This window comes from Primulina huaijiensis, chromosome 18 (assembly GCF_012295235.1).
Source record: "Primulina huaijiensis isolate GDHJ02 chromosome 18, ASM1229523v2, whole genome shotgun sequence".
Lineage (NCBI taxonomy): Eukaryota > Viridiplantae > Streptophyta > Magnoliopsida > Lamiales > Gesneriaceae > Primulina > Primulina huaijiensis.
The window spans coordinates 12,205,447-12,217,876 of record NC_133323.1 but is presented as its reverse complement, the minus strand read 5'-3'; the positions used below and the strand labels follow the sequence as shown (position 1 = coordinate 12,217,876).

General features: G+C 40.0%; 1 pseudogene; it reads right to left on the bottom strand.

Moving 5' to 3' along the window:
• Positions 1-3,989: 3,989 nt before the first annotated feature.
• Positions 3,990-8,134, bottom strand: LOC140963936 (photosystem II CP47 reaction center protein-like; annotated as a pseudogene).
• Positions 8,135-12,430: the final 4,296 nt, after the last annotated feature.

Here is a 12,430-nt window from a genome sequence, read left to right as displayed (position 1 = left end):
CGAAATTCCTCTAAGAAGGGGAGATTGTAATATCCAAGCCTGGTGAACGGTACGGTTTAAGATTTTGTATGCTTATTGACTATTTGGTTAAGTTTATGTATAGTTTTGATGTTAAGAGTTGTGATTTATGGTTTATAGTATTGTTGTTTATAGTTGTTGTGTAGTTGTTGTAGAATCGTTGCGATTTAATTCATGGTAATTCGTATGTTGAGCCAATTGTTATGAGGCCAATTAGAGTGGTTAGATAAGACATAGAGGTGTAACTTTCTTATTTTGAGTTTTGTTCAAATCATTGTGGAAGGTAAGCCAAAAGTGCCCTGAAGTGTGTTGTGTGTTTCGACGTTCCTCCAGTGACACATGTTGGGAGATTTAGCAAAACATTTTACTCAGCCCTCCAAATGATCTGATATTTGGAGAGGTTCAAGAAAAGACATAGCGCTACAACTTTGTAGTTTACCATTTTTCCAAATTATGAAGGGAAAAGGCATTTAGGAGGAGATCTTTGGAGAAGCTGTGCGCAGAGTAACCAGAGTGCACCCGCACTCTATTGTTCAGTGCACCCGCGGTGACCAGAGTGCACCCGCACTCCAAAATGTAGCACACCCGCGGTCCGTGAACAGTAAAGTCGTGTTTTTGGATTTAAGTGCTTAAATACATGAGTTGGTTCACTTTTCCCTCATTTCTCTCCTCACTTCTCGATTCTTCACTCCAAGGAAGAGCTAGGGTTCTTATTTCCTTCAATTGTTCCTTTGATTCAAGCTTCTTGTTGGAATTTTGAAGTGAGATCAAGTTCATTTTGGGTTCAAGGAGCTAAGGTAAGCTTATGGGTTAGTTATTGTTGGATTTTGATGTTGGGGGAAATTATGGAGATTGTGATTGTGTTGATTTTATGGATTCTATGGTATGGTTGTTGGATTATTGAGTTGTTGATGGTTCTATTCATGGTTTATTGTTGTAGGTTTTGTACCAAGAGTTTAGAACCAAGTGTTGCAAGTGTTGTAAGTGGAATTTCATTTCTTGTGCTCACATGATAATATATGTATTGTGTTTCAATGGTTTTAAAGTGTTATTCCCTTCCATTTGATTCATGCTATGTATTAATACACCTTGTTGTATATTAGAGGCATTTTATGTCTCAACCATGTCAAAGGGAATACAAGAGAAAAGATAGTCTTCAAAGTGTTTGTTTTAATGCCAAAGAGAGAATTCAAATGTTTTATTGGATTGATAGATACATAGTCAGAGATTGCATGCAATAAGTTGATCAACGACCATAGGCTTATATCCCTCAGAGTTATCGATTCATATCGATGGGATAGAGGCACAGAGACAGAGATACTATATAGATATCAATCCAACAGAGAAAAGAGAAATACCATCGTTATTGTTATTCATTCTATGATATTCGTGTTTCAGAGTTGATGGTATTTTAATGTTTTCAAAGCCACGTTTTACAGAGTATGGTATATGTACATTGCTATGTAAGAGTTCCACTTGCTGAGTTTCATACTCATTTCAGTTATTCATGTGATGCAGATAAGAGTGACGGGCCGGGACGTTGATTGGAGCCGGGGTCATATGCATAAGAGAGGGAAGGAAGAAGACTATTTTGCAAGTATTTTGACAGGATCACAAAAATGATGTTTTGTATTTTGTTGCCTCATTTGATTGATCGTGTATTAACTTTTGTTTATATATTGTAATGTATTTTAAATCATTCCTCCCTTCAAAGAAAATTTTAATTTCCGCTGCTATTTTATTAAAATCGGGTCAGAGCGTTACAAAATTACTCAGTGATAGTAGAAGCAGCATCTGAGGGATCGGGTAAGTCTGATTCAGAGCTAAGTAACATTCCACTCTTGTGGAATAGAACAGTTTGGTTGAAATACATTTAATACAGTCTTTACTTAGTTCCAGTAGTGAGCTAAAGCAGTCCAAGTAATGGTAGTTTTCCATACTATTGCCTTAGTTTGGAACCTGCTTCATCCCCATCCTAATAGGCTCCCCCGATATGGCATTCCTTAGGCTCAACAACCTATCCTTCTGGATGTTGCCTCCGAGCCTTCTTCTCGACCTGTGTTCTTCTTTTGTAGAGTTGGGGGCCGGGACTGGTAGGAAAAGATACTTTTTAATGTGTAGGAAAGAATTCCTTAGGCAGTACTATGAAGGATTCGAGGTCTCCACGGAACATCCTAAAGTAGAGAGAGGTATGGACTCTTTTGCCTAAAATCCCTATTTCCAATCCGAAAGTCTAACTAGAAAGTCCCAAGAGAATAAGGAATCCAGATGGTATGCAGGGAGCTTGGTTTCATGTTCCTCCATTCAGTCCACCGTGCTCATGACACATGACTCAGAAAGTGGGCAGTGCCCTCGAAAAGGCAAGAGATTGGGCGAAAGCGCCTCCCCATAACGTAAACGATCAGGGATCGGTGGTCTGTCTGAGTTTCGAGTATTGGTTCCGAGCACGTCTTCGCCAACCCACTGAAAAACTAAGGCAATTCAATAAATATCATTAATTGGGAACAACTAGGAGCACACCCTTAGCTACGAGTAAGCTGTCCCCCCTCTAGCCAGTACCCTATGTATAATTTCTTCTTTCCTTTCCAGGGATGAGTCCTTCTACGCCCAGCCCCGGTTTGAAGCGTTCGAAAGTGTACAGAGCAAGGAAAAACTCACAGTCTGACAGGATTAAAAAGAAGGTATAACGAGAGGAAAGACTAATCACTCTAATTGAATGATACTGATAAGTCCACGAGTTCTTAGGATTTGTGCGCCAGCTGACGGACCCTATCCCCATTTAGCATGATCCTTGTGGTTGAACAAAAGGAGCTACCTCGGATCTTGGACAGAGTACTCGAGTTGGAGGGAGGGAGGAAGCATAGCGTGAATACAGGGAACAGGGTAGAACAAGAGGATCCTCTTTCAAATGTGTGAGGATGTTCATAATCGATGGTAGTACTCACAGCAGGGCAGAAGGAGATGCCGAAAAGACGCTCTTTTCGAGACATGAAAATACGGTATTTCTCCGCTTAAGCTTAACGAGCCATAGCTTCCTTTCAGAAGGCCTTATGGGTCGGAATCCAGTTGAATGAACTTGCATGTGTTAAGCACAGTTCAAGTCTTCCTTCGCTTCTCGACGAACCTGGGTTTGTCTTTGGTACCTCCTTCACCAATTAGATCATGTTCTGGCTAAGGCCTGGGGTTTCGACCGGGGTCGCAACTAGGATAGCTTCCTCAACCCGAAGGACCAGGAAGATCGTTAGACCTAAGTTTACACGGGTCTCCATCGTTTAACACAGACCCACGAGCTGCCGTTGCCTGCGAACCAGCTTTACGACCGGCCTCCAATAGCAGGTCAACAAACTAATCTCTCCGATAGACATGCAAGCTTCTTCGTCTTCAGAATCCTTGCAGTATCTTCCCCCTCCTCACCGATGGTATTTCCTATAGCTGAGACGTATATCTGATACCTGATGGAGCGAGCTAACCTATCAGCTAGGCAGTCTAGTTCCTGCTGGTATTGGCCCTTTCTTCGGAGATGGGATGAGGGACTGGAGCGGGTAGGGCTTCCTTTCCAAAACAGGTCTCTGTCTTCGAGATGAGACTGGGCAGGCGCATTTGGCATCTCCAACTGCTTAGGATCGTTGTCTTAAATACCAGCAGAATTCATTCCGCCCAGAAAGAGTCTTGGACAGAAAAGCAAAACGAAGAAGAGGGGTAGCTCACTCAAGAATGGGACTGATGGGGTAGTGCGGAAGCGTCTTCTCTTTTGAGTTTGACATAGTTAAGTGTAGCCAACTTTCGTGGAGAGTTGAGTAGGCATATGTCGGCTAAGACCCCCTCATTCCACTCCTATGAGAATGATGACTAAAATTGCTACTGCTGAAAAAAGAGAATCTGGTCTATGCCCTACGAATTTAGCTAGAACTAAACTAAATTACCTATTCATTTGGAGAGAGATTCTATATATTTTATATAAATGTTATGAGTTAACTAGTCTCTATGCTTTTGCTTTCATTCTTCGAAGTAGTAAAGTAAGCAAGCAACCTTGGAGAATATTTCCAATTGGAATAAAGTAAGTCCTCACTATTAAGTTCACACATCCTATATCTGTTAATAGATACTCCGACTTTGTTCGCTCTCCTTGATAGAGCCCTCGAGGCTTTTAAGTACAACTTCGCTTCAATCTCTCGGAAAAGAAGTAGCTTTGCCAATCGATTACGGGCTTTCAACATTCTAGCTTCGAAAAGAAAAGCCCATGAGAGAAATTTCCAGGAAAAAGCCATACTATACTGACAAGACATGGGTAGAAAGGACGTTCCCACCAACTATGAAACTCAAATAGAGTAGAGAGAGTTCTTCTATCCTAAAAGGGCAATGGGACAAGATGTAGCGGATCATTCAAGAATAAATTAGGGTATAAATACCTCGGACATAATCTAATAAGCCATTCTTCCGTATAAAAAATCCTCCTTGGAAGAATACATAGATTCCTTGTATGGCTACATCCAGAAAGAACAGGCATTAGTCAGTCTCCCTACAAAAATACTTCCCCGAGGAGATTAGGAGGGTCCTTCAGAAACCAAACTATGAAGAAGTCGTTTTGTCCACCTTAAGACACATTGAAGCATCACTTCTGCGAAAGTACTTTCAGCTCAAAGTCCTAGCGTAAAAAGTAGACATTCTGACGGAAATTCCCTTATTATGGAACATCGATTCGAAACATTCGGAATGAAGCTGTCAACCATAAATTAGAAGATTATCAAAAACATTCCAAAGAATTTCCTAAAACCAAGGTCCGATGACAAAGGCAAAACATGTTCCCAACAGGCTTGCAAGTTAGATGACCAAACCAAGATCAAAGGAAAAGCTCCCCTTTCTTCAGAAATCTGAACCATCTGGCATGATAAGACTAGACTCTACCTTCAAAAAATTCATCAACTTCAGAGGTCCTGCCGTCAGATGCTGCACTCCCCATATTCCCTGAGACTGAATATGAGAACCATCGGTGTTGTTCAGATTGGAAGTCCCAATCATCATCGGAGTCACTCCATTCATGATTTGGAATATTCCATCCTTTAGGGGGCTTTCTTGCTCCAAACTCTTGGAGAAAAGTTACCACCATAGCTCCCTATGTCGGTATAGATCTTGAACCTTTTCTAAATTCAATAGCTTTCAATCTTTTTTGTACGGGGAATAACCCATATAATAGGATAACGAAAGAGATCTGTAAATGCTAAACTCTAGTATTTGTATAGGTCTACTAGTCTTGCATGTCTCCAGCAGATGAATGTATCACAAGATGAACGTATCACAAGATGCTGGGTTCCTCTCATGGTTGGAGTGTGACTTTCTTATGTATATACGTAGTTTAAAAATATGTATATACGTAGTTCAAGTTTTCGCCCCTCTTTATCTCGAAAGATAGGGTGTCCTAACCATCCAACTGCTATTCCATCTCCGTTATCCATTGAACCTGCCCTGAATAACCCTCCTTTTCCCGGATTATTGCCGCTATTGTGGGGCCCCGGACGTTAATTTATTTCTTAATCATTCCTTGGGAATAATTCAAGCAATTAAGATAAACAGGGTCTAAATTTTTTTTTTTTAATGCGGAACGCAATGGAATCAGTCTAGTATACACATCAGTATAGAAGTACAAGTGTTGTACAGCATACAACAAACGAAACTAGGGTTCAACTACTATATATCAAGTGCTGAAATCTAACTACTTCTGATCCGGATCACCACGCTAACTTGTCCTTTCTCTCATCCTCTTCTTGACCCTGATCCTGTCCCACCTGGTGTCATGCACACAAACAAACACGACAACAGCCGGATAACTCCGGTGAGAATAAAATCCCAGTATAAACAATGAATCAATACAATACATAAAATCATATGTAAAAGCATAAACCGTGTATCAAAGAACATGAATCATAATTTATGTCACATTAGTGAATACAGATAAACCTCTTTGACTCGTCATTTCAGACTCGACTCATCTCTATTCTCGGGATCTCGGTTCCGGACATTAACACATATATCGAATCTCAGCGATAGGAATCGATCCACTACTACGCAACATCGATACAAATCAAATATCCAGTGTCTCGGCATATCCGCCATAAACTTAGCATATCCGCCAATGCCTATTCTGACAATGTGCAATGGGCCAGTGACTACTCTGTTAGAATCTGGCACCTCTGTCAGTGACTCTCACTCAATAGCTATCTGCTATTCTCTGCTTTTCTATAAATCAATACACCAAGCATACTCATTCAAACAATATAAAGGTATGAAACAAATAACATACAAGTATGTGATTTATGGAAACTCAAGTCTAGTCTGACCCAAGTCGATCTCCCGGTTAACATTGATTTATACCTTTCTTGTCGTAGTTCTGACGAAGTCGAAGTCCTGAATTCGAAGCTGTCAATACCAATCTGAAATGACGTGTCGAATAGGAACAATATAAATATACAACTCATATCAATACTCATTCTAATCAATACTCAATCTAATTCTGTTTCGACGGCATAACAGTATAGTCTTGATATCCCCGTCAACTCAGACAACAATATATATCAATTACAAATCATAACCAATATCCCATATAATCCATAATCTCAGAAATCTGAATAATCTCAATTCCATCTCTGAAAAATCATAACAAATGTATAAACAATCTGTTCTTCAATCTGTTCTCGGTTCTACGATGTCTAATATCTCAAGAACATCAGATATCAATCCTATCCGATTCTGACAATACCATAATTTCAAACCACATCAAAATTCCATAAACTTACGTCTAGTTGAAGCTCCCGTCGATAGAAACACGATACTGAAGTCGGATTCAAATTCTGACGGGCGGATCTTTCGTAAACTTCAATTTCCTCAAATAAAAGGCGTATACAATTCTTCTGACCCTTTCTCGTTTTGTTGCTGAATTCTGAGGAAAAAACGTTTATATATATATCAACTTGCATGATAAAGAAAAGTGGCACATTCTTCTTGAATTTCAGTCGGCGCTCGGGCGGTCATTTTCTACCGCTCGAGCACCAAAGGTTCTGTACAAACTTTTGGTCTTGTGTTATACCGACTCCGGGCTTCGCCATGTGAGTTCCTACTATCTTAATTCTGTCAATTAAGTAAGGTCTGATCACATTAATAACATCTTGGGCATTACAGATATAATCATAAAAGGCTAATTTTTCAGGAATTTTAGACCAGGCTTCAGATAAACTTTTCTTTTCTGCTAGCCCAGCACTAACTCTTCGATATATCTCTTGCTGGAAGTACCCCTGATTCCATTGATAACGAGTGGGACCAAATAATTCGACAGGGGTAGTTGCTGAACCATACCACATAGTTCCAGCAACAACAAAAGCTGCAAAAAAGACAGCCGCGATACTACTGGAGAGTACGGTTTCAATAATTACCATACGCAATCCTTTATATAGACGTTGCGGTGGTCGGACACTAAGATGGAATAGAACCGCTAATATTCCCAATGTACCCGCTGCAATATGATGAGAAGCTATTCCTCCCGGAACAAAAGGATCAAAACCTTCCACGCCCCAGGATGGATTTACAGGTTGTACTTTTTCCGTTAGTCCATAAGGATCGGACACCCATATTCCAGGACCATACAAACCTGTTACATGAAATGCACCAAAAGCAAAGCAAGCCACCCCGGATAGAAATAAATGAATTCCAAAGATCTTGGGCAAATCCAAAGAAGGTTTTCCTGTACGTTCATCACAAAATATTTCTAGATCCCAATAAACCCAATGCCAGATAGCTGCCAAAAAGCATAAGCCAGAAAATACAATATGTGCACCTGCCACACCTTCGTAACTCCAAATCCCCGGGTTCGTTACAGTCCCTCCTGTGATACTCCAACCTCCCCATGAGTTGGTTATTCCTAAACGAGTCATGAAGGTTATAACGAACATACCCTGTCTCCACATTGGATCAAGAACAGGGTCAGAAGGATCAAAAACTGCTAATTCATACAGAGCCATCGAGCCCGCCCAACCAGCAACCAGAGCTGTATGAATTATATGAACGGAAGCAACCGGCCGGGATCATTCTATACAACGTTATGAACACGATACCAATGCAAACCCATGGAAAATACCTCTTTCTCAAAGAAAAACGGACATGCATAACTTTATTGCATTGTAAAAGACTATACTTTGACTATCCTATGGACCTCCTTTGTTCAAGGGATTATTTCGTAACAAGGGAAGCGTTAGGTTAATATTTATTCTATTCTGTTCATAATAATTGAACAATTCTATTCGTAGGAACAAAGAGAAGCAGGTTTATTCTATACTCGATAAGTACCAATACGCAACGGGGGGTTGATACCATTTTCAATTATTAAACGCGTCCATCCTTAATTTATCTTCAAAATAACTTATTCGTCAAAAAATTGGAGCGTGAAGTGCAATTAGATCTATTTATAGGACGAGTTTCAGGCAGAATGGAGGGTTACTCTCCAGTTGTGGTCTGACATGTTGATGAGCCTGTAGCAAACAGGCCCCATACGCAAGTATGTGAAGGCCTTCTTTCGTGGTTCTTCCTGGACATTTTTGATTTGACAGAAGAGGACCGGCTCTTCGATTTCATGAAGGGGCTCCAACCTACGCCAAAATGTCCAAGACTGAGGGGCGGAACAGGCAGCTAGCCTGCTAGATGGAAAGTACTTAGCCAGTGGGAGTCGAGACCAAGCCAAGGGCAAGAGCCTAAAGTATTGAAAAGGCAAGCACTCCAAGAAGAAGCCAAGCCTGAGGCCAAGAAAAGCGAGCTCAAGATCATGAGCCAAAGCGGACCGATTCGAAATCCACTCTTTCACTTCAAAGCCAACCGATAGCCCGAACTGGAACTTTCTTTGAATTTGACTAAGTCACATCTGACTCATTGGAGTGAAACCTTAGATTCCCTGTCCTCCATTTTCCTTCAAAGTAACTGACTTCCGGGAAGAACGGGAGAGGAGAGACGATAGATACTCCTTTATAACTTCTGATCTACGACCACCCTCGTGTGCTAAAAAAAAGCAGCTAACTAAGAATCTGCTTTTTTCCTTGACCCGACAAAGCACCAACCAGTTTCGGCTCTAGCAATAGAGGGTTCACGAGTAATGTAGCCTCTAACTCGATTGAATCGTAACGACACTTGAAAGTACTTAGGCGTGGCGTGTTACTCAGCTATGAAAGAAGTTGAAACAATGCTCGTAGTTCAGGTTTTGGCCAAGAGCCGAATCAAAGCATCGAGAATGAATAACATAATAGAGCGCCCAGGTGAAATGAGAAGTAAAAAACGGGAGAGTTGGTAAAGCCTATAGCAACTACACTACTAATGGCATAAGCTCACAATCAGAAAGGGAGGGCAAGGATTCTTAAACAGCAGAAAGGAATTGGATCGAAGATCCAGGTACCTAGGCCACTTGAAAACTAAAAAATGGGTGGGTTGCCCCTATGAAAATAAAAAATAACGCTGCTCACAATCAAAGTGTTCCTGCGTACTTGAGATTGATCGACCAAAGATGTCGCACCTGGATATTCGAATGAGTATTCCGCAAACGAAGTTACTTGAATAGTTTTACTGGAGGATGAGGATACCTTTCTATGCCTGCTACTGGCACCGACTGCGTCAACAACCGGTCCTTTCACCAGGCAGGCAGAACTATATCTGAATCAAATGAGTAGACTAAAAAATAAAAGGACCTTCTCACTTCCAAATAGCAAACTATTTATTTTTTTACTTGCTGTTGATGGATAATCATACCTGAGAACCGCTCTTTCATCTAAGGATGCCTAATTATTTGCTTACCTACCTTGGTAATTTTCTCTTGAAAGCAAGGAAGAATTTTGGGGTGAATCATGCAGATGTGGTTTATGAGCGGGGATCTCACTTGTCTTTGTTTCCCACTTCCAGATGGGATAGGAAGAAAAGCCAGTCGTAGACTAAGGATTATCTTTAGGTTTATGTTGTTTGTACTTACTCTTTAGAAGGATCATCCGTTGTCTTCCTTGAACCTTGAATCTCTCCACAGCACTCTTAGAGATTCGAGTGAAGTAGCGGATAATAGTAGCCGATATGCAAGAAATCGCGGAGAAAAGGTTGAAGATATTATCGTATTGTAAGAATGAATAAAAGTCAGTCATCGAGATTGGCTTTCTGTTTAGTCTATTGCTCCGTGGGTATGAGATGCCCAAGATAAAAGGAATGAGGAAAAGAATCGACGAAGAAGAGAACAGAAAATGGTAAAAGAAAAAGCGTGAGGGGACCCCGGTAGGTAGACTAGATATTAGAAGGTGCAAAATCAATGGGTGCCGGAGCTGCTACAATTGCTTTAGCGGGAGCTGCTGTTGGTATTGGAAACGTCTTCAGTTCTTTGATCCATTCCGTGGCGCGCAATCCATCATTGGCTAAACAATTATTTGGTTATGCCATTTTGGGCTTTGCCCTAACCGAGGCAATTGCCTTGTTCACATTAATGATGGCCTTTTTGATCTCATTCGTATTCTGATCGAAGAAAGAAGGTTTCAATTTGACTTCTCTTTGCTTCTTTTTCATTCGCCTGGGAAGGTTTTTATTCTTGGGCTTGGCTTGAATTCCGTGGTTTTGTCTAGTCTAGAGAGGGTCTAAAGTAGCGAAGTGAAAGAGCAGGACTTCTTTCACGCAGTGAACAGAAGGCCCCTTTCATGGTGAGTTGTCATTTTTTATTGCCCCCATGATAGGGGGAGAGGGGAGTGGTGAGGAGGGCCTCTTCCACCAGACTACTTTACTATATAAGTCGAGTTCAGTACAGGAACTGGTTAAAAAAGTACCTATACCCTTTTGGCACTCTTTAGAGTATATACATATGTCGTTCTCTAGTACTCTTACTAGAGGGATCCATGGATTAAGGTTGTGGCAATATTGTACCTTGTTCTATAAAATCTATCTAGTTAATTCAAAAATGGGTACATATAAAATCCTACGAAGACGGGGAGATCCCTTATTCTATGCATGTCTCCAGCAGATGAACGTATCACAAGATGCTGGGTTCCTCTCACGGTTGGAGAGTGACTTTTTTATGGATCCATTGGTAGCGACGCCTGTCATAAAAAGACTGACTTTTCAATATAAAAAAGTGTACCTATCCTAATTTCAGTGTGATTTTGATAGGGGACCTTTCGAAATTACATTAAATAATAGGCACTATAATACAACTTATTAACTTACAGGGTTCTTTGGTATAAAAACTATATCAAGCAGGATAAATCTGAAAGGGATCTATTTTAGATGTTCAAATGCGCAACGGAAGTTTTAAAAATTGGTTTTCAACAAGAAATTTGAACACCCTCTACTAAGATGTGTAGCAAATACAAAACACCAAAATGTCATACATAGGGTGTTTAAAGAAAATTACCTATCAGTCTCAAAGATTGATTTTTGGCTCCAACTAAAGTGTAAACACCTTAGTTCTTCAAAGGATGACCCAATCTACAAGCTTCCTTGCTTCAAATTAGGCCCACCACCAAATAGGAAGATCCCCTCATATTTTGCACTAGAAAAATATGAGGATTTTTCAAGGAGAAGTGAGTGTTTTTTTCAACCAAAATGAAGAGAAAATTGGAGAGAAATTTTTTTTAAAATTTCGGCCAAGGTAGATGCAATGAAGGAGTGAATGAGTTGTCTTGGTGTGTGAAAAAGTAAAAACCACCTTTAGCATGCCATGCAATTTTTTAATAAAAACTATTCCTCAACCCTTCACCTCCCAAGCAAGCAAAACCTATTAGGGCTTGTATCAATTATAAAGCCCATGGACTTTATTTAAATGTTTCAAACACATTTGAGACCATTTAACATTTATTTGATTTTACTCAAGCTCACTAGTTTAATAATTATTTCTAATTGGGCTCTACAAGGCCCAATGTAATTTAATTAATCCAACACTTGAATTAATTTAATTATTTGGACTCTACTAGGTCCACTAGTGTTTAATTAATTCTACACTTTGAATTAATTTAATTTAGTCCATAATAATGTTTATGAAAATCACAATTTTCAAATACATTATTTATTTGGCCAACTTTTAATTTAAGAACACATTCATAAATTAAAAGTTACATTCCCCTCATAGATGTCATACTTCTATTTCTCTTTACGCTTATAAACTCTTTTATAGGTCGTTCAACACATTGAACTATTTTACTTCTCAACGGGATCTAGAAAGCTAACACTTGTGTGGCCCTCAATGGTTCATTGATACAACTAGCCATGGGTTCACATCTCCATGTGATTTGGACTAAACATGTCCTTATACGAGCATACCCCAATTGCTCCATTCTTACTTATCAACTCTTTGATAATAAGAACGTCAAAACTCAAGTCTGATAGTACCAACCAATCATGTTAAACGCCTAGCAGCATC